We start from the raw sequence: 24,525 nt of genomic DNA on the forward strand, positions 1-24,525 counted from the left end.
ATTTGAGATCTTTTTTGCTTCTTTTCTTACCTTGCTCCCAGAATACCAGCCAGAGAGCCCAAGGAGACTTCTCCTGAGAAACTAATAGTTCTGTAGAAAAAGTAGAAAGGAAATAAACCCAAAATTTATTGACATAGGAAGGTCCCCATGACCCATCTTAAGTACTCAAACCTCCTTTCTTCTTCCCGTCTCTCCTTTCCAATCTCTCTTCCCACCACCAAAGCTCCTATTAGCTTTTGAGCATCTCATTATTAGATCTGATTTGTCGGCTAATGATCACCAACTACTTGAAGAAAGTCTCTGACATGAGAGAAAAAGACACCAAACCAAATAAATAAATAAATAAAAACAAAATAAAACTCGAGACAGACTTAATACAAGAAATAGGAGGAAACTAACCTTTAATATCATCAGAGGGATAGGAGTATTTATGACATCTCTAAAATGGGAACAGAATGCTATTACAAAGGAACAATGACAGAATAAAGTGAAATCTCTTAAAATTAATAATATGTCAGTGAATACAGAAATAATAATTCAAAAAGATATATACTCCCCTATGTTTACAGCAGTATTTACAATTACCAAGATACAGAAGAAACCTAAGTGTCCACTGATACATCGATAGATGAAGAGATAAAGAAGATGTGAGATATAAACAAACAAACAAGTAAATAAATAAATGTAATGGGATATTACTTGGCCATAACAAAGAATGAGATTATTTCATTTGTGACCACATGCATGGACCTAAATAAGTCACACTGAGAAAGACACATATAACATTTCACTCATGGAGAATCTAAAAAACAAACAACAAACAAATGAACAAGCAAACCAAAAACAGAAACAGAATCATCAATACAGAGAACTGGTAGTTGTCAGAGGGGAGAGGATTGGGGGAATGGATAAAACACGTGAAGGGAATTAAGAAGTACAAACTTCCAGTTAAAAAATAAATTAGAGAGATGAAAAGTATAGCACAGAGAATATAGTCAATAATATTGTCATAATGTTGTATGGTGACAGACGGACATTGCTCTTACCGTGGTGAGGACAGCATCATGTACAGACACCCATCATCGTGGTGCACACCTGAAACCAGCACAATACTGTATGCCAACTATACTTCAATAAAAAACATGACAGTGAATATAAATCAAAAAGAGAAAATCTCATCCATTAGAGCAAAGGAACAAAGAAGTGAAAAAGAAAAAAAATAAACTTAGAGGATTGATGCTACATGATCAACATCCAGCTGATGGATTTTTCAGAAAGAGAGGAGAAAAGAGAAGGGAGCGATTTATCAAAGAAACAATAAAAGAAACTCTTTGAGAAATTATTAATATTTTTTAAAGAAATGCACTCTTTTAAATATCTCTTAATATTTTCTAGTCTATAGTATGTTTATACATAAAGAATGTTGTGAGAGAGAACATAGGATTCTATAAAATTCAGAGCAATTTTAATACTTCAGCAATAGAAATGAATTATGAATAATGTGGGAAAGGCTAATTTTAATCCATTCTAATTTAGGCAAATTGTAAATGGAAATACTGCATTCTGTATTGGGTGTCATACGTTCAAAGGGATAGATGATCCAACGGCTGGAGTGACGAAATGAGTAATGGACAATTTACTGTATCGGTTATATATTGCTGGGTAACAAACCACACCAAAACTGTGGTTTCGAACAACAAACATTTCATTTGCTCATGACTCTGGAGGTCAGCGATTTGAGCTGGGCTCTGCTGGGCAGTTCTTGTCCCGTCTTATCTGGGGTTATTCATGCAATTACAGTCACCCTGTAGCTAGACTGGGACTGAGGACCCCCTTTGTGTGTCTGAGAATGGGCGGTGGTTGACAACGGAGCCATTCTCATCCTTGGGGAAACAAATCCAGGTTTTTTTCACATGCATGTGTCAGATTTCAAGAGAGTGAGAGTGGAAGAGACAGGGCCTCTTGAGGGTTACACTCGAAACTCTCATAACAGAGCTTCTGCCACATTCTACTGGTCAAAGCTGGCTGTAAGACAAACCCTGATTCAAAGAAGTAGAGAAACTCTATCACCCTCTGGTGACAAGCTGCAAAAGCATGTGCATATGGAGATGGGAAGGATCTGTCACCATTATTTTGCAAGTCACTATATTTACCCCAAACCATATCACATGAAGAATGGTTAAAAACTTACACATGATTAGCCTGCAGTATAGGAAAGGAGCTACTGTCAATATTTTCGGACACCTGAAGTGTTGTCATGTGGAGGGGATGTTACACTTCTTTTATGGACCCCATGGATCAAATAAAATATGCATAAAGTTTCAGAGAGCCAGCTTCTGCCCAAAACAAGGAAGAATTCCTTTTTTTTTTTTTTTAAGATTTTATTTATTTGAGGGACAGGGAGGGGGAAGGGGAGGGGAGGAGGGGCAGAGGGAGAGGGAGAAGCAGGCTCCCCACTGAGCAGGGATCCTGATGTGGGACTCAATCCTGGGACCCTGAAATCGTGACCCGAGCCGAAAGCAGACGCTTAACCGACTGAGCCACCCAGACACCCCAAAAGAAGAACTCCTAAAAATTGTGAAATGTCCTGTCGTGGGAAGGCTTTAGGCATCTGTTCGGCCACCATCTGTTTAGGGTGTAGCAGAAGGGGTTTGCGTATAGGACTTTCAGTGTCTCTTCAATACCAGCTCCTGACTGTCTTCACAATTTGTAGGGACTATAATGCAGTGTTTGGGACTAGATGCGATGTTTGCAAGTGGCCTGTGAACAAATGACTCCCCTCAGTAGCCTTAGTTTATAAACAGGGAGAAGAGCTGGAGAGAGCAGGAGTGAACCCGTGGGGGTGCCGACACTCCAAGGGGAGGAAAGAAGAAGCAGCACCAAACAAAGGAATACCAGAGAAAAGAAAAGAAAAAAAAAAAAAACCAAAAACCCAAAACCGAACCAGAATCGCCAATTTCACATAGTATGTCACCTCAGCATTTATCTCTGCGTGTAAAATTTTGTGCTCTCTTCAGAATATCTATTTCACCTTATTCCTCTCTGATCCATAAATCTTTCCCCTCTGAAATTCCTATTTGTGAAGTTATTACTTGGTTTCAGAGTTATTCAGATTCAAATGGCTCCCTCCCTCAGAGTTGTCCATTTATAATAGCATCCTAACTAGTATATCTTTCCTGGGAGGATAAATTACTACAGCTGTGGGTTTAAAATCTATGGTTACCTTCCAACCTCCTGCATTTTTAACTGAGTTTCTATTCGGGCTCTTCAGAGAGAAATATGACTCAACAACCAGGAGAAGGTTGCATTACCTAATCCAGCTGTACATTAGTGGCAGGATAAAGACACACTCTAGGCCCAATACGCAAGGTAGACAATTTCCTGGAGACTCTTGTGTCTCCTACTTCTGTATTTAGCTTTTACCTGGGACGGACTCCAGTATGATAATGGTAAATGTTGTCGATAGAGAGATATCCACATTTTTATGAATCCCTCCCTACTTCTATAGTGACAAGACCTTTGTATTATAAATTTAGTAGATGGAAGACCACAGAAAAGGATAAAAACAAAACTGTCAATAAAAGATTAATTATAAGACTGCACTTTCAAACGGAATCATGAAGCCTACAAGTAAATGAGGTCCATCTACAGCACTGAATTTAGTATAAGCAGGAAACATTATGAACAAACAAGGTCTGACTGGGGTTCCTTCCACAATCAGACTTTGCACTGAATATCACTTGACGTGGGCATGCCACTTTACTGAGGTGGGGTAAGCAAGGAGAAGGGAATTGCTGGGGCTCAAGAAGCATCAGGCTTAGTCCCATGCATTTCTCCAGCTTGGCTGGAGAGGAGAACAGCATGCATATGTGCTTGCCTGCCTGGGTTTCCCACCTGAAAATCCCCTGGATGGCACAATCGACACTTACTTCCTCAAGGAATTTCTAGTTATGCAGATGTATGTCCTGCATTCTCCCTAAACAATCTATGGAACTTAACATTCTTCTTTCCATATTCTCCTAAACTCTTATCATGACAATCTTTTGTGACAACATGACCCATTCAAACTCTTTTTTTATGAGCTTTTTAAATGAACCTCTAATGTGAAACTTCATATACCAAATTTTATGTATATATTTTTCATTTATATCATGCATTATATAAAAATATATATAACCTGATATAGAGACACATAAATATGCCCACATGTATTTTCTAACATATATATATATGTAAACAATTATCTCTAATTTCTTTTCCTACATCTTTTGAGGTCTTGAAAAATCAAAATATGTTTTTTAGGATTCTTTAAATGGAGTTCCCTTCCTGGCTGCTGTTAGCTTTGGCATTTTTCTTCAGTTGCCAATAACCAAAATGCTTAGCATTTTATTTATATTCCCAAAACACAAAAAAATATTGGAATTAAGTTGATAACATTTCAGTAACTCCAGGCCCTAATACATGTATCTTTTTCCAACTCTTAAGCAAACCCTGCTTCAAACACTTCAGAGCCCTCAGAATCAGCAAGCACACCCCTCCCTTACTTGACCAGTCACTAGTTGTTATTTTTGTTAGTTCATGTTCTTATATACTATTACTAGTGAACAACTTTCCATAATGATAACCAATCTGGTGACAATATATCAAATAAGTGAAAATTCCCTAACTTTTCCTCTACCCCAAGCCAGAAAGATCATCGTTGTAACTGTTGCATGTCTATCAGGATTTCCAACTCCCACAACTCTGTTCTTTTATTCACCCCATTAACTGGCATCATGCCCAAGATTTTTATAACTTTGTATCACTGACATTGTTCCAGATCAACATAAGTGGTGATATCTCATTATTTTTAATAGCTTGCAGAATTTGCCTCTATTTTATTTAGTGATTTCTTTCTTAATAGACATGGAGGATTTTTTGTTGTTTTGTTTCTCTGTTTCAATCGACAGCACAGTGAACACTCACACACTCACATACAAATTTACACTATTTTTGCTATGGAAGATAATTCTGTAAGTGAACTTGTTGAATAAGAGAAAAATGTACCCACCAAGAAAGACTATCAGTTTGTAATTTCACCAAGAGTTCATGAGAGTATTTTTTCTCCAATAATCTATGTCAAAATATTTTTCAATTTTCTCACTCTGCTGGGCCAAAAAGCTCAACGGTTATTTAATTTTTAGTTTGAGTAACCATTGCTACATAACCTTTGCCCATTTTTGAATTTGGCTGTCTTTTTTTTTTGGTATTGATTTTTTATCTACTGATTTGGCAAATACTGTATCTATATTTATGTCTTAATGGTAGATCTGTTATATTTCTTGTGAATATTTTCCACTTGCCTATTTTTTCCATTTATTTTTCATATGAAGGAGCTCTGTGTGCTGTTTCTTAATCACATCCTCTTACCTCTTCCCACCCGCAAAAGATAATCATTTTATCTTGAATTTTTTCATTCTTTGTAGATTTTTATAAAATATACTTTACCACGTATGTATGTATTCCTAGGCAATATGGTGCTGAATTTTGCTTGTTTCTGAGCTCTGTAAACATGGAATTCTACTGTTTGTATTCTTCTGTATCTTGCTTTTTTTCTGTCGATATATTTCTAAAATTTACTTCATGTTGATGTTTGTGGCTGTAGTTCATTTCTTTTCAGTAATTACATGTTCAAAAAATGCTGAATGCTGTTTTTAATTACAATAGGTGGTCCATGTATTGGTTGTATTTTCTATCTTGGCTATCACAGTATTTTAAGTAATGGCTGTATTACTTCTTATTTCTTACAACCCAACTGCTACCTTATTTCTTTCTTTTTCTTCTTCAAACTATCTAACTAGGCCCTGTCTTCCATAGTGTTCTGACAAACCAGCTCCCTCTTACTCAATCCCCCTTTACCATTCCCATCCTTGATTTGTAGTATTTGCCAGTTTCCTTAATGCAAGTATTTCTATCGTGGCTAATTTCAAGCTACCAGCAGTACCTTGGAGTCACGGTGAGGTGTGCATGATGGGCTCTCTGCGTGTGTGTGAGCAGACTCCATCAGGCCATCGGTAGCTGCTCTAGTCTAGTTCCTACATTTTTTCATTGAATTGGATGAATGCTGTGTTTTTCAGAGATACCTTGGTAAGTTAGAGTTCTCTCTTACTTCAAGTTTACTAAGGGTTCTCATCATGGTTTTTGAATGTTTCAGCAGTTTTGTGTACCTAGTGAGATGATAGTGTTTTAATTACACCTTTATCTGTTAATGTGTAAATAACATGTAGAACACTTTTAGTACCGATACTCTTTTACCCTTAGAGTAACCTAACTTTCTCTTTATTATCTTTTTTATAGACTGTTAGATTTAGTTTGCTAATATTTTGTTTGGGTTATTGCATCGTATACATGTGGTAGTTGTTTTTTATTTTGTTTTGTTTTTCTTTTTCACAGTTGCAATCTGACAATGTAACGCCCATAGTCTTAGCATAATTTGAGGAGCTTTTCTTCTTTATCTGGGTAAGTCTACAAATGTTCCGATTTATCTATTTCAGAAATATTTGGTAGAATTTGCCTAAAAACCTGAGTGGGACTGGTGTCTCCTTTATAAGAAAATTTTAATTAACAATTGATTTTTGGGGACACCTGGGTGGCTCAGTCAGTTAAGCGTCTGCCTTCGGCTCAGGTCATGGTCCTGGGGTCCTGGGATCGAATCCCATATCGAGTTCCTTGCTAAGTGGGGAGCCTGCTTCTCCCTCTGCCTGCTGCTCCCCCTGCTTGTGTTCACTCTCTCTCTGACAAATAAGTAAATAAAATCTTTTAAAAAATAATTGATTTTTAAATTAATGGATATAGGGTTTTGTTTCATGCTTTTTGAGTCAATTCTGGTAAGATTTCTTTTTCTAGGGATTTTCTTTTTTTATATACTTTTAATATTAATGAAATATTTCCTTATGTTTGTTCACTAAATTTATCCTTTATTATATCCCTGATATTGTTCTGTTTCCAAATTGTTTTTTTTTTCTTCATCAGTCTTATCGGAAGATTGTACATTTCATCAGTTTTTTCAAAGAATAAACTTGTTGATCTTGGTTGAGCCTCCATTGTCCTTTTGTTTTGCTTGCATTAAGTTCTGCTTATAGCTTTATTTTTTTTCTACATTCTTTAGTCTTTTGACTGCTCTTTAATAGATGTACTCATGGTGTATTTTATCATACAGGTTATTTCATTTTTATCATTAAATCTGTCAGTCTTTCACTTTATAATTTTTGAGTTTAAGTCATTCAAAGGAAGCTATTTCACACACCTAAGGTAATAAAAGAGGTATATGTTTTTTTCTAGTACTTTTATCATTTCTTTTTTGGTGCCCCTTATGTATTCAATCTATTGGAATTCACTTTCCAGGTGTGTTTTATTTTCTTACAAACTGATAGCTAATTGCCCCAACAAGGTTTAGTAAATGTTTTCAATTTTGACATGCTTATTTGAAAATCATATATTAAATTCCCATCTCTACCTGGATTTATTTCTGAATTCTACCTAACTGGTTGTCTACTTGTCTCTTGGGAATATGCTGTTTCAATTGGAGTAGCTTTATCAATTATTTGAACATTTAATAATGCATATTCCCTCTCACTATTCTTGTCATTTTCCTACAATTTTCTTAGCCATTTCACACACTTTTCTTGATGAACTTCATTTCCTTTAAGATTTGGTAATACGTGTTTGTTTTTGGTGTGTGTATTACAAATTTACAAAAAGAAATACAAAAAGAAATGTAAGTAAGTTTCTTTCTTATAAACCTCACCTTAGCTCCTCAGACTTCTTACTGGAGACAATTCCTCTTGTCAGAAACAGTCATCTCAATAATGAAACATATTTTCCTTTTATGGTCATAAAATAATAGCACAGTCATGTCTTTTGTTTTTTTTCACTTATTATCTTGGCCATTTTGTCAATATCAGATATCAGATATAAGGAGCTATGCCTGATGAACCTCAAAAACAATATGGCAGATTTTCAACAAAGTCTCTATCACTGAAAACTCAAACATACGACCAAATGTCACTTTTCAAATGCTATTTCTAGTAACCTAAATAAAAGAAGTAATATTTTATCATGTCATATGAGGTCAACTTTTCAATTCAAATAACAAAGTCAGTTTGTGGATAATATTCTTTTAAAAGATGAAATCGATCAGTTTTTGTGTCATCACACCATACTGAGGAAATGTTAACTTAAAATATATATTTCATAAATTTGGGCAAAGTATTTTCTCTATGCTTCAGTGTTCTCATCTTTAAAGATATGAATGAAATAACTAAGATCATGTTCAGCTCTAAAAGTTTACTATTTTATTATATTCTCAAATCAATTACCTCTTGCTTGCTCAAACAGAGATACTAATGTATTGGCATGATGATGTAATCTATTTTGACTTCCTGGAAGAAGTGAACAATTGGTATTTAAAAAGCTTTGTAATCATGACAGCTTCAAGTGGCCTCTATAGTCGCCAGCCATGGGCTGCTTAGCAAAGTATTGTCATTGATACGAGTCAGACCTCTATACTTCTGTTTTCCATGTCTCTGGCTTCAAAACTGCACGTTCTTAGGATAGAGTGTCCAGATTGGCTTGTCTTGAATCTCCAGCCACCTCTGGTATAAGAGGCCAAAGGTAGCAAAATATATAGAGTAGATGTCATTGCTGGAGCATCTTACTGTGAATTGAAGGTTTTCTGAAAGGACAATGCTATTGTCATGACCCTGGCAGCTATACCAAAAGCTACTTATTCACGCAATATAAAGGGTACTCTGAATATAATTCTGAATACTAGGCATATTCCAGTTTTTGTGTTACATTAGGTGACAATGTACTGGACACCATTATTAAGTAAATAGTTCAATTTTGCAAAAGCAATTCAATTGTAAACAGTGTATTTGCAATAGTTTTTTCCTACATATATAAAATTTGAGGATTTTCTTTTGAGTTCAGTTCAATCTTGTTTTGGTGTGGGATTACTGCCAAAATGTTTGTTTGATTTCTTTAAAAGACATTGAAGTCTTATTGAAAATGGAGTAAGCAGTATTGATCTCACTAGGAAGTCAAAGAATATAATTTCTAAGACAATGCTTTCATTTTTGTTATCTTAGATCTCTTTATTTAATGGATATGGCAATAGATTAAAAATGAAGGAATGCTACTTGTCTATGAATGGGCACTAATAATTCTGACCCACAGGGGAGGGAACTGTGAGGATTAAGTAATTTATTTAGAGGAATTCAGGAATAAAAAAAGTTGAAAATACTACATTGTAAAAGTTTATTTGTGGGCTAGTTTTTCCTTAACAGTTTTACTGGATGATTGCTAGGTTGTGAGGTCCCTAAGGACAAGAATCAAATTCTTATCACTTATTATCCCTAGAAATTGTGGCAAATGATTAATGCCTGTGTATTTGACAGAAGGAAACTGGTCCTGGGGGAAAAGAGAAATGGAATTATAATACAAAGTATACTTAAAATGAGACTAATAAAACCATAATTGCAATGGTGAACTGGCATAGAACATGAACAGGAATGTGTACACAGAGCAAACAGAATTGGGGAAGATGGAGGTCAGAGCCAGGCTGGGCCAGGAAACAGGCACATGCATTAAGACTTGACCAACCCTCAAACTCCACTTGCTCGGGCAGCTGTTGATCTTTCTCTTGTCCTTGTGCCAGACTGTCACTCTCCTCTGATTCTTTGAAACCAGGTAGATTCTACAAAAGTCCAAGGAATATTTTCCTTTTATGGCTTTGAATCTCTAAATCATATTTGGTTGATATCTGACATACTTGTTGACAGCCTAAATGGATTTTTTAATAGTGTAGCTTAGATAAATCTTTCTTCTGTTGTAGGGGAGCCAAAAATGTTTTTTATGGCTAACTCTAGCTTCATAAGCAGCCAGAGTTAAAAAAAAATGCAACCATTTAATTTTTAATATGGATGTGTTCCTTTTGGTAATTAAAAACAAACATTTTTGTAAAACTGCCAACATATTAATCAAAATAATATAGGGTTATATATGTCAGACATTTAAATATATTTTAAACCTTTCCAAGATGAAATCATGAAGCAAAATTAAAACAGATGGAAACGAGACCTTTTGTTGCTTACGTGTGTTGTAGATCAAAGTTCATATATGAAGTTCAACTAGGCCATATTGAATTTCAGTAAATTCTAAGGTTTAGTTGGGGTAAACTGTAAATGTATGTGTTGCTATACTAACATATAGCACCAGAAAATAAGTATGTATCACCTTGGTTATGTAGGCCTCGAATTTTTTGCTCCTAGCCAAGTTTGATCAATGATGATCCAAATCTCTTCCATTTTTCTCTTGTAAGTAGCAATGCTAAATGCTACTTTCAAGCCAGGATAACAATGTAACTAGAACTTTCTTGGTCACTTAGAGCTAAAAACTCTGTTTTAGCCAGAGACCAAATAACAGAGCCCAAAAAGAGAGTTTTCTTCCTTATTTTCTTGCCTAGAAAGTTATGTCATTAGTAAGCAGTCAAACATAAGGATTATAAAGTATAATCATTTCAAGGCCCTTGAAATGTTATACTTTGTGTAGTTCTATGCAGAGTGCTGGCATTTCATTCCCTTCTATTAACTCTGTACTGCAGCGGGAGTCCAGAATTTCTTCTCCTGTCTTAGCTATTATATCAGTAAAATCAAAATCAAAAACTAATTATCTTATATTGGTTTGTAATAAAAATATACATGTTAACATTTTAATATTAATATTAAATATCAAGTGTCTTACTATTTTACTAGTATCTTACTAATTTTCCTAATCAAATACATATATTTATATCTATCTATCATCTGTCTATCTCTTATAATGCCATCCTGGCTGGCACCACTTTTGGCTTGATCAGAATCTTAGACTGTTAGAATGTTAAGAATGATGAAACATTGTAGGGAACCACCAAAGATCTCAAATACCCAGGCAATATTGAGAATAAAGCTAGAGGCATCACATTTCCTGATTTCAAAGTATATTCAAAGATACAGTGATCAAAATAGGATGGCATCTTTACAAAAACAGACACACAGATCAATGGAACAAAAGAGAGAGTCCGGAAATAAATCCATGCCTATATGGTTAATTAGTTTTCAACTATAAGCCAAGAATATACATTAGGGAAAGGATAGACTCCTCAATAAATGGTATTGGGAAAAACTGGACAGCAACACGCAAAAGAGTAAAATTGGACCCCCAACTTACATTATACACAAAAATCAATTCAGTGTTTGATTAAAGACTAGAACTTAAGACTTAAAACTATGACATTCCGGGGCGCCTGGATGGCACAGCGGTTAAGCGTCTGCCTTCGGCTCAGGGCGTGATCCCGGCGTTATGGGATCGAGCCCCACATCAGGCTCCTCTGCTATGAGCCTGCTTCTTCCTCTCCACTCCCCCTGCTTGTGTTCCCCCTCTCGCTGGCTGTCCCTATCTCTGTCAAATAAATAAATAAAATCTTTTAAAAAAATAAAAAAAAAATAAAACTATGAAATTCCTAGAAAAAAAACAGGATTAGCTCCTTGACATTGGTCTTGACAATGATTTTTTTGTATTTGGCAACAAAAGCAAAGGTGACAGAAAGCAAAACTAAACCAGTGAGACTCCATCAAATTGAGCTTCTGCACAGCAAAGGAAACCATCAACAAAACGGAAAGGTAACCTACAGAATGGAAGGAAATGTTTGCAAACCACATATCCAATAAGGGGTTAATATCTAAAATATACAATGAACTCATACAACTCAATAGCAACCCCCCCCAATAATCCAATTAAAAATGAGCAAAGGATCTAAACAGATATTTTCCCAAAGAAGACATCCAAATAGCCAATAGGTACGTGAAAATGTGCTCAACCTCATTAATCATCAGACAAATGTGGATCAAAACCACAATGAGATATTACCTCACACCTGTGAGGATGTTATTAAAAAACATCAAGAGATAACAAATGCTAAGTGAGCATGTGGAGAAAAGGGAACAGTGGCACACTATTGGTGAGAATGTAAATTGCTACAGCCATTATGACAAACATTATGGAGGTTCCTCAAGAATTAAAAATAGAACTACTATATAATCCAGGAATTCCACTTCTGGCTATATACCCAAAAGAAATGAAATCACTATCTTGAAGAACACCCCTCGTACACACACACAATGGAATATTATTAAGCCTTATAAAAGAAAGAAATCCTGCCACTGTGGACAACATGGATGCAATTGGAGGGCATTATGCTAAACAAAATAAGCCAGACAGAGAACGACAAATACTGCATGGTATCACTTCTTTGTGAGATCTTAAAAAAAAAAAAAAAAAGTCAAACTCAGAAACACAGAGTAGAATGGTGGTTGCCAGGGGTTAGGGGCTAGGGGTTGCAGGTAAAGAGGGAGAGGTTGGGAAAAGGATGCACATTTTCCATTATAGGATGAATTATATCTCAGTATCTAACATATAACATGGGGACTATAGTTACTAACACTGTCCTGTATAACTGAAATTTGCTAAGAAAGCAGAACTTAAAAATTCTCCCTAGGGGAAAAAAAAAGGTAGATATGTCAGGTGATGGATATGTTAATTAACTTGGTGAGAATCCTTTCATAAAATACATGCATGTCAAATCATCATGTTATACACTTTAAATATACAACTATTTTATTTGTCAATTAAAGGCTAAAAAAAAGAGAATCAGACATATTTTGACTACATCAATCCTATTCTTTCAAAAGGTTGAGCTGACAATATGATAAGGTTCTTAGCTCTGAACTTAATTTTCCTAAGTAAAGCTTGCTTGATACTATTAAAGGATGCTCTTCAATTAAATGACAAACTTGGTGAAGTTAGTTTAACAAATTGAATTCAAAAGAACATTCCCTCTGCTCAAAACAATGCAGCACCATTAATTTTTAGAGAACAGGTTCCAAGCACTACTAGTTCGGCCTACATAACGTTTAGAAGTTTTAAGTACTTTGAAATGATGTGAAAGCCTATGTGGAGATGGAGTTTGGACTGAAACTTGGACTACTGTACAGATTCGTCTGCTACTTCTTGATTGTAGTTTTTCCATGTATTTTTGCAGTACTATGAAGGTGAAGATCACTAGGCTCCCTTTTTTAAAAAAAATTATTTATTTATTTATTTATTTTTACTGATGGAGCCACTGAAAGCCCCAAACTACCACAAAGTCAGGAAATGCAAAGTGTGGTCACTTTCCACAACCTAATAGGAAATAAAATTGCTTTGCATGCTTGTGTTATGTGAGGTTTCTGTTATTGATCAGGAGCATACATCATCAACAAGCAAATAAGTGAATGTGGCCCTCTTTCTCCCCTTTATTCTCCACAAAGTATCAGCTTGGTATAATAGCCAGCCACAAACTTCTCTCTGCCCCCTGAAAGATTCATGTAGGTGCACTCCAAAAAAGCAATCATTTATGTGTTTTTCATCATTGTATATTATTAATGTGTAGTTTATTTTTGTGATGGGATTCTTAAATTACTTTTTCAAAAAGGTTTCCTGTAGTTCTGCTTGGGAGATACAAGAATCAACAGTAAGAAATGCTTCGACTGTAACACAATGTACTGAACTTTGACCTGGGAGTATAAGGCCACTTTACTGATGCCACTGAACTAAAATGACTTCTAGCTATTCAGTGGTCAAAAGACTGGGCTTACGTTTTGCCACTTTCGCAGCTCTCCAAGTAACAGTGGATAGACAAAGAGAAGCTAACGGTTAAAATAAGTTTTCTCCACAGCATCAGTTGAACATGTTCTTCAAACTTTTGATGTTTTCTTAAGAAATAATTTGATCAATTTTCCCCCAAACTAATCTGTCTCACTTGCAGCTCTGAACCAGTATTGTTAAGAGACAATGTGAAGGTTTTTAAGGCCCCCAGAAGTCTGTAAGGCAAAATACTCTAGGATTTAAATGTGTCCTTTTAGAAATGCGTTCTTTAAAAAAAAATTTGTTCTGTTTTCAGCATCACTGCCCATTTTTTACAAAAAAATAAAACAAATACAAAATACCAAAGTGAAAAACTCAAAAGAAATTCTGTGATTATAATGTAGTTGCTGAGCACGTAGAATTTGGAACCAGGCAAACTTGGATTTGAACGTCAGCTTTCTTGTATTACTTCAGGCAAAATACCAGCTTTCCTAAGCTTTCATTTCACTTGGACAATTTCAGACAATGATTGTGTCAACGTTTTAGGATTCTTAGGAAGATTCTATGATATAGCTTACAGAGCACCAGCCACAGGAGATGGTAGTTACCAGGCAAATGCCTGTTGGCTCTTATCAGACTTTATCTATTGTTAAGTGCTGAATTTAAGTACTTGTTTCCTTACAAGTCTTCAGTTAAAATTCTAACCCTCAGTACCTCAGAATATAAATGTATTTGGAGAGAGGGCCTTTAAAGAGGTGACTAAAGTACAATGAGGTCATATGGATGGCTCCCAATCTAGTCTGACTGATGTCCTTGCAAGAAAAGGACATTTGGACTGACAGCTGAGGGAATGGAGAAAAGGCTAAGTTAGTGGTCTGCAAGCCAAGCAGCGAGATCTCAGAAGAAAGCAAACCTGATGGCACTTCGATCTTGGACTTCTAGCTTGTAGGTCCATGAGAAAATAAATGTCTGTTGTTTAAGCCCATGGTATTTTGTTATGGCAATCCTAGAAAACTAATAATACGTCTCCCCAGGAAAAAAAAGTCTCTTGGCCACGCTCACAGCACCTTCTAACAGCTGCAGTCATTTGTCTAGGCCCCAAAGAGGGTCACTCAGAGTCCTTCTCTAGGCTTTTTATCTTTTGCAAAGGAGGTGGGATGGTTCTTTAATTCTTCACTTAAAATGATGATCTAGCTTCTGGTAACCATAGCTGGTGAGGCAAGGATTGCCTGAGGGGACATAACGGGTACCCAGAGAGAAGCAAAGGTGAGGGGCAGAGAGGAAAAGTCTCAGAGCTGCCCTTTGATTCAGGAACTCTTTTAATTTTGTGAGCTTCCCTGCAAAAATTTTTCTTTTTAAGTTGGGTTGCAGTTACTTTTAGCTAAAAAAATCCCGACCATTCTTTTGATTTTTGTTATAAAATTGAACCTATGGTTCCACAAGGAAAAAATAATCCTTAGATCAACAGAGTTGATATGTTATGAGCTAAATTGTGCCCCCCCACTAAAAAAAAAAAAAAAGATATGTTGAAATCCTAATCCCCAGTACCTCAGAAGGTGATCTTATTGCAAATAGGGATTTTGCCATTATAATTAGTTAAGATCAGGTCATACTATAGTAGGGTAGATCCCTAATCCAGTATGACTGGTGGTCTGACAAGAAGATAGCCATAGGACGACACAGAGACTGAGACACACTGGGAGTAGGCCACGTGAAGACGGAAGCTCCGATTGGGGTGATGTATCGACAAGTAAGGGGTGCCAAGAGCAGCTGGCAAACTGTCAGAAGGGCAAAAGAGGCGAGGAAGGATTCCACTATGTGTTTTAGAGCAAACTTGGCTGTGCTTCTCCTGTGTCCCCACACCTTTGATTTTAGACTAGCTATACCAGCATCCAAAACAACGAGACAATTAATGTCTATTGTTTTAAGCCATACAATCTGTGATAATTTGTTATGAAAACCCTGGGAAACCAGTATAGCCTTTGAGAAAGAGGTTAAGATCCATGACACTGAATCTTTCCTTGAGTTCCCATGTTTTGAGCAATAAGGCCCTCCACTCATCTTCCTGGGTCCTTATTTGCAGTCTTCATTTTTTTTAAAAAAAGCATAATGCAATTCATATTGCTATTTTAACATATATCCTGTATTATGTAGTTGATAAATCTTTGGAGATCAGGACATATGTCTTTTAGTTCCCCATAACCCAGCACAGTGAACAGATACCCACATCCTGCTGCTGGTATTGTCTTCTTCCTCATCGTCACCATCCATCAACTCGGCTGCTACAGCTACCATACACTGGTCACCTACCGCACTGCCAGGAGCTATGCAAGGCACATTACATATAGCACCCCATTTAGTTTTCACAAGACCAGTGTAAATAGATATTAACCTATTTAAAGAAGATGAAATGCTACTGAAAGAGATGGGTGGATTCCCAGAGTTCTCATGGGTGGTGGGGGAGGTGAATTAAGCACATTTCTGTATGACTCCAAAGTGAGAGCAGCCTTGATGGTAACGTGATTGCTCTTTTGTGAAGCTTTTCTAATTCTGTCACTGTTATACATTCTAGAATTTCATCTATGCTTTGAGTCACCCAAATGGCCTTATACTTCTTTGTGGGGGGTGTGTTATCCTATAGTATTATTTTAGTAATTAGATTACTAATATTGATCTATCTCAATTTACCTAATCTCCTGCTTCTTGTTGTGATTTAAGTTTATGTAAAATGAAATTACTTTTCAATACTGTATAGATTTAAAATTCCAAAAAAACGAACAAATTTTCATGAATTGAATGATACATTAACTATTCTTTTTTAAAGACTATTCATCAAGTGCAGCAGTGAGAAGGGGGAAAGAGTAGAACAAGGAGTTTCGTCTGTGACTGACTGTGAACAATCAATTGAGATAACTCACTACTTTCAGACCAGCCAATATTAGCCATTCTTATAATTTCCAGAACAAAATAAGGGCTCCCTTAAAAACCACTGGAGCAACCTTGACTTCACTTCAGTCTCAACTATGAACCATATGAACTAACACCAAATCACTGTTTTCTCAAAAAATACTTCTTTGACTTCCCACACTAGATCAATGTCCACATTGTCATAGTACCATGCCCTATTCTTCTACAGAAATTAACTTTTTAAGAACCTGTGTCATCTTTTTGGTGTTTATTAGCATTGGTGTTCTTTACAATTCTGTAAATGCCATGACTGCCCTACAACTTCAAATTTTTAGCAAATTAGTTCAGTGCCTGGTATGTAAGCAATACTTAAAAAAGTGAATGAATGGATAAATGACCTAAGTACAATGTCCCTTTCATTTCTTTCCACTTTCATTCTATTGGGACTCAGTATGCTTCAAGCACTTGAATGATTCTTCCTAAAAGTATCTTTCCCATGACATGGTGCCCTGGCCTCTTCTTTCTCTGTGCCCACACTCTTGATCCCTCTTCTGGCTTCTTGTCTTCTTCCCCACCAATTAATTAGTGTGGTCATTTTCACAGCCTATTTTCTCCTTCCAACATTTCCTATTGGATGATCACACTCAGTTGTCATCCTGACCTTCCCCTCACTCCATTTTTTTCCTCCAGTGTCTGGTTTGCAGCCTGTAGCTGGTGCATATTTCCATTATGGCACCAGAATACTCCACAGCATTCACTTGTTCAGTGTGTCAGTCTACATTCTCATGCTCCCTTAATTGATGGGAAGGATTTACGTCTTATTTGTTTTACCAAATATGGTGCCTCACACATATATTTATGAAAGAATGACCAAAATGACTCCCTGCTCAGAAGCCTCCAGTTGTGTCCATTACACTTAGAATAAAACCGAACGTCTTCAGCATACTCATCAAGCCCTTACCTCATTTCCCATATTTCTGCTCTTTCACTTGGCTCAAGCCAAAATGGCCTTCTGGCTAATCCTTGACACATTAAACACAATGACATTTCAGGGCTCTTGAACTGCTGCTCCTTCAGCTGTGAATCTATGGATAGATTTTTTTTAAGGCATCTGTGAACTTGTTTCTCCCAGATATTCCCTTGGCTTTTCTCATTCAAATCTCCACTCAGGGGGAACCTGGGTGGCTCAGCTTGTTAAGCATCTGCCTTTGGCTTATGTCATGATCCCAGGGTCCTGGGATTGAGCCCCATATTGGGCTCCCTGCTAGGTGGTAAACCTGCTTCTCCCTCTCCCTCTCCCTGCCCCTCCCCCTGCTGGTGCTCTCTCTCTCTCTTTCAAATAAATAAATAAAATTTAAAATAAAATAAAATAAAAAATAAAAAAGTCTCTACTCAGGGACCATTCTCCCAGAGACCTTTACTGACATTGTATAAAATAGCACTATACTTTACTTTCTATCCCATATCCTACTTTACTTATTTTCTTTTTCATAGTTCTTATCAGTAGCTGATATTATGTTTATTGCCTGTTTATTGTTTGTCTGTGTTACTAGAACTGAGGCTCTGAGAGAGAAGGGATGTTATCTATTGTACCCATTGCTGCGTATTCTCAGCATTAAGCAGAGTCACATAGTAGGTCTGCCACAATCATTGCTGAGTAAATGAGTCAATAAATATTCTCAAGCTGTTCAACGGCAGCATTATTTCACATTCCTTTTTCCTATCAACAATCAGCTGATACTCTGTCTTCAGTCTAGGTTTCCAAAAACTACTTGTTCAAGCTATTTTCATGTGAGGGTCTCAATTCCATGAACAAGCATATGTCCTGTTTCAAACCTTGGGATCACGAAACTATCAGGTATGAGGAGATATCTTGAACTACTAATTTTGAATTTAGTCTTTACTTTTTCTATCACATTATTTTATTCCACTTTCCTATCTTATTTTTCATACTATGTTTTCAGTTCCAACATGTTGCAATATTAATTGTATGAAACATCCAAATGAATGAGCACATTTCAGGTCTGTAGAAAAACAGGTTCTTTTATCTGGGACTTTTCTAGTACAGACAAAAATTACAAACATTTCCATAATTCCCTTAGAAACAGTCAGAGTAGATAAGTTATATATAATTAAGGAATAGAATGGAGTCTCTTACGGAATCAATTTGGCTTATCGTTACAATTTTGTTCTTTATAGACAAATGGAAATCATGATATATTAGGCTTTTGATACCATATAGATAACAAGTAGTGATCATTTGTTGGAGCAGGAAGAAAATACACGATTTCACTGAAATGTTTATAATTTGGGGAAATATTTTAGAAAATCTTTTACATAATATGAGCATGAGTCCCTAGATTGAATTTCAGAAAATAAGATTGAGTTTTAACTGCATAATAATTGTGATTTAGAAGCAAATGATTTAAATTCTTAGCATGTTAGCTTTCTTCCTTATATACTGTCTTCAAAATATCTCATCGAACTAAATGAAATGGGGAGTCTTATTTTTCTCTTCTTTTAACAAGGTGTTTATTCATACTTGCATGTAAGGATTCAGCCCTTTTTTCTTAAAGCAAAAATTCATGGCTTAGCTAGTCTGGGAAAATGGTAGAACTTTGTAAAATGAAAAGTTAAACAGACATGTAACTGGTACACAGTAGGGAATCCAAGCTATAGTCTCCTCCCCTTATTATGTGCTGTTCAGGCTATGTAAAGTGAAGAAAATGAGACATTTTTGCTCCCTTTCCAACTGGCCACTCAACTAGCATTCAGAATTTTCCAGTTGAGTCAAACATTTTACTAGCTAAAGGAATGGGAAGAGGGGGGGAAAAAAAGGAAGGAATCAAAGCTGCATCTGCTAAAAAAGGAAACTAAAAGACTAAATGATTTAGTGTAAGATACTCTAAATTGCAGCTATTACATGGAAAGGCACTTTTTAATAAAATTCTACATCAGTGGTTCATAAGCTCACATCCACCAATCCCAGCTTCCATAAATAGATTTCAAGGGCTGTGTAAACTTGTATGGGGAAAATTACATCTTCATTTCCATTAGCCTCCCACTGAAATTTAGCATTTCCTCCAATTATGAAAGTAGGCAACAGTAGTAGTAGCACTACCTATAATTTAATCATTAATAGAAATCAGAGATTTTTTTAACCTTCCAAAAAATTTTTACTTATTTATTTTTGAGAGAGAGCATGTGCACACAAGCAGGGGGAGGGGCAGAGGAAGAAGTAGACTCCCCGCTGAGCAGGGAGCCTGATGGGGGACTCAATCCCGGGATCCTGGGATCATGACCTGAGCCAAAGCCAGATGCTTAACTAACTGAGCCACCCAGGTGCCAAAAATCCAGGCTATTTTAAAACCACATTACAGTTGGTGATATCATAAGTTATTGTTTATGCTCATCACTGCTCTGATATTTATTTTACATATTGCTAGGTCTTGTTATTTAGTGTGTTGTTAAAGTCATGTAACTTTCAGAAAATAAGTAATATTTCAATATAATTGGTTCTGTTTATTATCCTCAATCTTTTGTTTCATCAATTTCAAAACATCATTCTGACAACTTTGTCTTAGGCACAAAAAGAAACCTTTAATCTCTGATAGGTTGTTATTTTGTTTAAATTAGTGTAATCTTCTAAGATTTGTCAACACCCCCATTTCCACCACCTTGGTCTAAAGTGACCATTCAGCTCCTACCTTGATTATACCAGTCACAGTGTTTTCAAGATTATTTATTTATTTATTAAAGAGAGAGAGAGAGATAGAGAGAGACAGAGACCAAACACAAGTGTCAGGGGAAAGGCAGATGGAGAGGGAGAAGCAGGGAGCTCCATTCTAGAACCCTGAGATCATGACCTGAGCCACCCTGGTACCCCTATACCAGTCACTTAAAAAAAAAAAAAAAGCATTAGTTAACATATCAAAACCACAACTGGCAGATCTCTGACTCAAATGTTAGTGAAGTTTTAAAGTTTATACTTTCTTTTAGTTTTGTTATTAATGCTTTAAAGTCACATTTATTTTTTTAAAGATTCACTTATTTATTTGAGATATATATATAGAAAGTGTGAGCAGGTGGGGAGGGACAGAGGGAGAGGGAGAGAGAATCGTGACAGACTCCACACTGAGCACGTAGCCAGACTCGGGACTTGATCTCGCAACACTGAGATCAAAACCTGAGCCAAAACCAAGAGTCAGACGCTTAATTGACTGCACTACTCAAGCACTTCTAACGTGGAAAATTTTAACAGAAGACAAAATAATATTCCATTGACTTTCTCAACAAATCTCTATCTCAGGATTAATGACCATTAATAGCAATTTGGATTTAATATTTTCTCCACAATATTTTACTTTTATAAAATAATGACAGAAATATGACTATGTAATCTTATATACTCCATATAATAGTATTTGGTTAATTTAGTTGAAAATATTTACCAGTACTTATGCAAAGAAATGAGATATACCAAGGAATGAGACAATAGTCTAAGGACTCTTTAGCAGAGGCATTCATCAAGGGATGGTTACTTCAAAAGAGTCACTGGCCAATTATGGCATTAAAACTATTGTATTCAATATAATGTAATGACATAAGAAACATCACAATTACCTTTAAAAATATAATTTTCAGGCTGGAGTCCAAGATGGCAGAGGAGCAGGAGGCTTAAATTTCGTCTGGTCCCAGGAATTCAGCTAGATAGCTATCAGACCATTCTGAACACCTACAAACTCAACTGGAGAATGAAGAAAAGAATAGCAGCAACTCTATGAACAGAAAATCAACCACTTTCTGAAAGGAACCCAGTTTAAACAGGAGTTGAGCTTCAGCTCGGCTTTCCAAGATGGTGGAGGAGCAGGAGACCTAAAGTTCATCTGGTCCCAGGAATTCAGCGAGAGAGCTACCAAACCATTCTGAATACCTATGAACGCAACTGGAGAATGAACAAAAGAGTAGCAGAAACTCTATGAACAGAAAAGTGACCACTTTCTGCAAGGAGGAGAAAAGATGGCGGAGGAGTAGGATACCCTTTCTCAGCTGGTCCCGAGTCGAGCAGAATATCTACCAGACCATCCTGAACACCCACGGAATCAGCCTGAGACACAGGAAGATACACCTGGATCTCTACAAATGAACATCTCCAGTGCTGAGTATTGAGGTACGAAACAGGAAGCTGTGAATCTGCGCACAGATAGAGGATGATAAACGGAAGGGGGAGGGAGCCTCTGCAATTGGGCATTGGGAAACAGTAGCCACTTGTGCTGGGGAGAGGGCCGGACTCGCGGACCGGCACGTGTGAGAGAGCAGACTGAGACTGTGAGCCTGGGAATGCGCGTGATCAGAGTGAAAACCGGAGCTCCGGAGCGCTCACTGGAACCGGATTAAATCCGGGAGCTCGGGAGCGCGCGCTTGACCAGACTGAAAACCGGCGGTCTAGAGCGCACGCGAACCATACTGAAACAGGGAGCTCGGGAGTGCGCGTGGGAACCAGGGGAGGCTAGTGGTGTTAGAAGCACAAAGGACAGAGATGCACCAGCCCTGGAAGTGAGGGCTGGGACACAGGCTGTGGGGCACACATCCCAGGCTGCTGCAGGGTTTTTAGCAGCACCGATAGAAACAGAGTTAAAGTGGCCAAGAGAGCTCAGTGGAGAATGAACTACGATCTCTGTGTTCTGAGACAGAGGCTAGGATATGGCCACTGCTGCTCTGACTCTCAGAAGAGGCACAGAAAACCACCAGGAAAAGCTGCCAGAGAACAAAAGCCTGGAAATAACGGCTCACATTGTGCCCATCCCCATCCCCCCTCGCAGGGGGCGGGGCAACTCTACCCAAACAGGGTTTCCTGAATATCAGCGTGGCAGGCCCCTCACCCAGAAGGCAGGCTGAAAAATCAGGAAGCCGACATCCCTAAGGTCCCTATAAAACAAGTGCACACTGCCTGTGTCCTGGTCAATAACTTGGGCTCTGGGCATCCCCACAACCTCTCCTCATCAGAATGATAAGAAGGAGAAATCCCCCCCAGCAAAGAAAAGATAATGAGTCTGTGGCCTCTGCCACAGAACTGATGCATATGGATATAACCAAATTGTCAGAAATGGAGTTAAGAGCAACAATGGTCAAGATGATGTGTAGGCTTGAAAAAATTATTAATGAAAATATTAACGAGACTATAGAATCTCTAAGGGCAGAAATGAGAGCGAGTCTGGCAGAAATTAAAAATGCTATGAATCAAATGCAGTCTAAACTAGATGCTCTGACAGCCAGAGTAAATGAGGCAGAAGAACGAATTAGTGAATTGGAGGATGGGATGGTAGAAGAGAAAGTTAAAACAGAAACTTGCCTCAAAAAANAAATCCAATCTCAAGAATGTAGATTATGGGAGATTACTGACTCAATGAAACATTCCAATGTCAGAATCATCGACATCCCAAAGGGGGTGGAGAAAGAGAGAGGTCTAGAAGAGATATTTGAACAAATTGTAGCTGAGAACTTCCCTAATCTAGCAAAGGAAACAAGCATTCGTGTCCAGGAAGCAGAGAGGACCCCTCCCAAGGTCAATAAGAACAGACCTACATCATGTCACGTCATAGTGCAATTCGCAAATATTAGATCCAAGGATACAGTATTGAAAGCGGCCAGGGGGAAGAAAATCCTTACGTACAGAGGGGAAAATATCTGAATAACGTCAGACCTGTCTACAGAGACCTGGCAGGCTAGGAAGGGTTGACAGGGTATTTTCAAAGCTCTATCTGAGAAGAAAATGCAGCCAAGGATCCTTTATCCAGCAAGGCTGTCATTCAGAATTGATGGAGAGATAAGGACCTTCCAGGATTGGAAGAAACTCAAGGAATTCATAACCACCAAACCAGCCCTACAGGAGATATTAAGGGTCTGTTCTATAAAAGTAAAAAGGCTCCAAGAGTGATACAGAACAGAAATTTACAATCTATAGAAACAAAGACTTCACAGGAAACATGATATCATTAAAATCATATCTCTCAATAATCAGTCTCAATGTGAATGTCCTAAATGCTCCCATAAAATGCCACAGGGTTGCAGACTGGATAAAAAGACATGACCCATCCATTTGCTGTCTGCAAGAGACTCATTTTGAACCTAAAGATACATTCAGACTGAAAGTGAAGGGATGGAAAACCATTTTTCATGCCAATGGACCTCAAAATAAAGCTGGGAAAGCAATTCTTATATCACACAGATTGGATTTTAAACTACAGACTGTAGTTAGAGATACAGAAGGACACTGTATTATTCTTAAAGGAGGTCTCCAACAAGTGGATAAGACAATTATAAATATCTATATCCCCAATAGGGGAGCAGCAAAAAACACAAGCCAACTCTTAACCAGAAAAAAGAGACATAGATAATAATACATTAATAGTAGGGGACCTCAACACTCCACTATCTGCAACAGATAGATCAACTAAGCAGAAAATCAACAAAGAAACAAGAGTTTTGAATGACATACTAGAGCAGATGGACTTCATAGATGTATATAGAACACTACACCCCAGAACAACAGAATACTCATTCTTTTCGAAAGCACANAGCAGATGACATGATACTCTATATAGAAAACCCAAAAGATCCACCTGCAAACCACTAGAACTTACAAAACAATTCAGTAATGTGCTGGGATACAAAATCAATGCTCAGAAATCAGTTGCATTTCTATACACGAACAATGAGACTGAAGAAAGAGAAATTAGGGAATCCATTCCATTTACAATAGCACCAAAAATCATACGTTATGTAGGAATTAACTTAACCAGAGACGTAAGGGATCTATGTTCTAGAAACTAGAAATCACTCTTGAAAGACATTGAAGATGACACAAAAAGATGGAAAAATATTCCATGCTCATGGATCGGAAGAATTAACATAGTT

This window comes from Ailuropoda melanoleuca, chromosome 1 (assembly GCF_002007445.2).
Source record: "Ailuropoda melanoleuca isolate Jingjing chromosome 1, ASM200744v2, whole genome shotgun sequence".
NCBI classification, from domain to species: domain Eukaryota; kingdom Metazoa; phylum Chordata; class Mammalia; order Carnivora; family Ursidae; genus Ailuropoda; species Ailuropoda melanoleuca.